The sequence below is a fragment of the Primulina huaijiensis genome, chromosome 16 (assembly GCF_012295235.1).
Source record: "Primulina huaijiensis isolate GDHJ02 chromosome 16, ASM1229523v2, whole genome shotgun sequence".
NCBI lineage: Eukaryota > Viridiplantae > Streptophyta > Magnoliopsida > Lamiales > Gesneriaceae > Primulina > Primulina huaijiensis.
This window is the reverse complement of record NC_133321.1, coordinates 6,945,618-6,948,567: the sequence shown is the minus strand read 5'-3', so window position 1 is coordinate 6,948,567 and position 2,950 is coordinate 6,945,618.

Below are 2,950 nucleotides of genomic sequence, written 5' to 3'. Positions count from 1 at the left end.
ATATATATATAAATTGATACATATGAAAAACTAATTTTTCTTGTAATCTGTAATTTGAATATAATGAATATTAAAATCAAGCATATTGTGATTTTACAATAATTATTAACTAATGCGTCTCAGGTGCATTTTGCTGACACCTTACTCGTCATTGAACTAAAAATTATTATTATTATTATTACTATATATATGAATATTTTTTTTTATTTTGATATAAAAACAAACTAAGAGGAGAAGAAGAATAGGAGATTTTTCATACCTTAAAGAGAAAAAAAATTTAAAACATACCGTTGAATCACAAGTTCAGCATCACATGAATTTTCTTTTCTTACTCTTGGTTGTTGGCCAATTAAGTTGAGATAAGAATGAATCTGGTTCATGACTAAATCCTTGCAGTAAATCAATAAGTTCACCTTCATTTGTAGCAGAAACTAACATCCTTCGCGATGCTAATGAAATAAATCCCTGTTCCACAACATCATCAAGAAACGATAGCAGTTTATCATAATAATTGTTAAGATTTAACAAACCAATTGGCTTATTGTGGATATTTAATTGTGCCCAACAAACAGTATGAAATATTTCTTCAAAAGTACCGAAACCTCCTGGCAAAGCAATGAAAGCATCTGAATGTTCAATCATTTGAGTAATTCGTTCATACACGTTGTCCACTTTAATTTCTTCTCCTATTGTTGGTCCAGTAAGACTGGCTAAGGTAATCGGAATAATGCCTAAGACTTCACTTCCACTTGCATGCGTAGCTTTTGCAACTCTTCCCATGAGACCAACTTCACCACCATCATATACCAAATGAATCTTTTTTTTAGCAAGTGTTATTCCAAGCTTTTCTGCTGCTTCTTCATAAATTGAATCTTTTCCTGCACTAGATCCACAAAATACACAAATATTTTTTATTTTACTTACCGTAGACGTTGACATGTTGAGAAATATGTTTTCTGCAATTGTTAAATCACAGCATATGAATTTATAAGCGTAACATGCCAAAAGTCAATATTTGGACAGGAAATTATTATTATTAAAAGAAAATAAAAATGACATAAATTAAAACACATATATACAGCGTAGTTGTGATTGTGGCTCACATCTTCCTTTTATTTTACGTTCAGTAACGGCTTCAACGCCTTCTATGAGTCAAGGATATGCTTTCCATCTAATTTTCTTATAAATTGGCAAACATGGTCTTTTAACGTCAGATTCCCGAGATGAAATTGTATATATATATATTCTTATCTAAACAGATATGCGTTACTACAGTAGGATCTTTATAAGGTTGATTCCACCGTCCATATTGATATTCCTCATGTTGAAATGGCCACCATAGTTTAAGAAGTTCATTTTACACGTACCCACTAGAATGCGTATCAAGAACCTCTAGAAAATTATCTTCTCTATTCATTGATGTCATTCCAATATTTTTTCATTTCCCTTTACAAGTCCACCTTGCACATTTATGACATCCACCTATACGTTTAGCTCTACGTTTCTTGGCATATGTGCTTTTACCAAATCCTGGCATATGTCTTATTATTATTTCACTTGCTTCCCCAACCAATCGGACTTTTGCTTCAATTATCAAACGGATATCATTCGGTATGCCATATGACATCATCAACCTTAGTCGCTCACATCTAGCTTTATAAATTTTTTTCAACGCATTATCAGGTAAACAGGCAAAATATTTACGAAGATTCACAATACAAGCATCCATATTATTATTATTTGTAGAGGCCTAAAAATCCTTACTTTAAAATTTGCGAAAAATTTAAAATTTTTCTTTTAAAATAAATGGAGTGCCACATTCATACCAAAAACTGATAAAATATTTAACGTTCAAAATAGCAGCGGAAGAAATTATTACTTGCCAAAATAACAAGTTAAAGTATTCAATAACTAATAAAATATTTGAGCATCAAAATGGCAAGTGCTGAAACTGAGGTACTCGGGTGCCACTACTGTCGACTCGAGCTAGCTCACTGGTCCCCGCCCTCGATCCCGACATCATCATTACCTACAACAATCAAGTATAGTGATTCTAAAGACTCAACATGCATATATCGTAAATAACGAGTAAATATAGTAAAATTGCATGGGAGTAAAATTTCATGTCATGAGGTATATCGTAAAATGTCGTGTCATGATTAATTATAATACGTGCATAGCTGAACTGAAAATCATAGTGAAACTGTTTGCTCCTTGGAGCCCTGTACTGAAATAGCATATAATAATTTTCTGTGAGATTATGGTCTACGCAAGTGGTCCCTGAACTGAACTGAACTGAGCTGACCGATACTGGTGACCGGACCGATACTGGGGATCGGATTTACGTCTGATCAGACTACTGCCACAGTACTGGGTGAAACAACTGAACTGACCGGTAACTGGTGACCGGGCCGATACTGGGGACCGGACTTAAGCATGATAGTAAAGTGACCACAAGCAATATCGCATAAATCTCAAAATTTGTATTTTTGCACGTAATATAATTAAATAACTGAATTAAATATCCTGTACCCATTTTNCAAAAATGATCCGAATCACAAACGGCCAAAAACATGACCTTCCTAACTTGGTGAGGCACTGTCCAGTCCAAGGCCATGGGCTAAAAGCCAACCCAGAACTCAAACGAGCCTCCGAACCGACACAGCAAGTTGCTGTCAAATTCCAGCAGCAGCAACTTCGCTTGCATCGCGTCGTTTGCGAGACTTTTGGCCATTGGGGCTTGAACCACCGACCAAAGCCTCTCAAAAACATCCCAAGAAATGATTTGAACCATGGCTACGGGCCCTAGGCCAGCCACCATTCGAATTATTCCAGCAACATCCGAAAAGTTCCACCCGAGAGCACCTTTGCGCGCGTGAGGGTGTTTTGCTTTGCTTGCTGTCTCGTCTCGTTCCAGTGGCCATTTGATTGACCATGGGACAATCTAGAC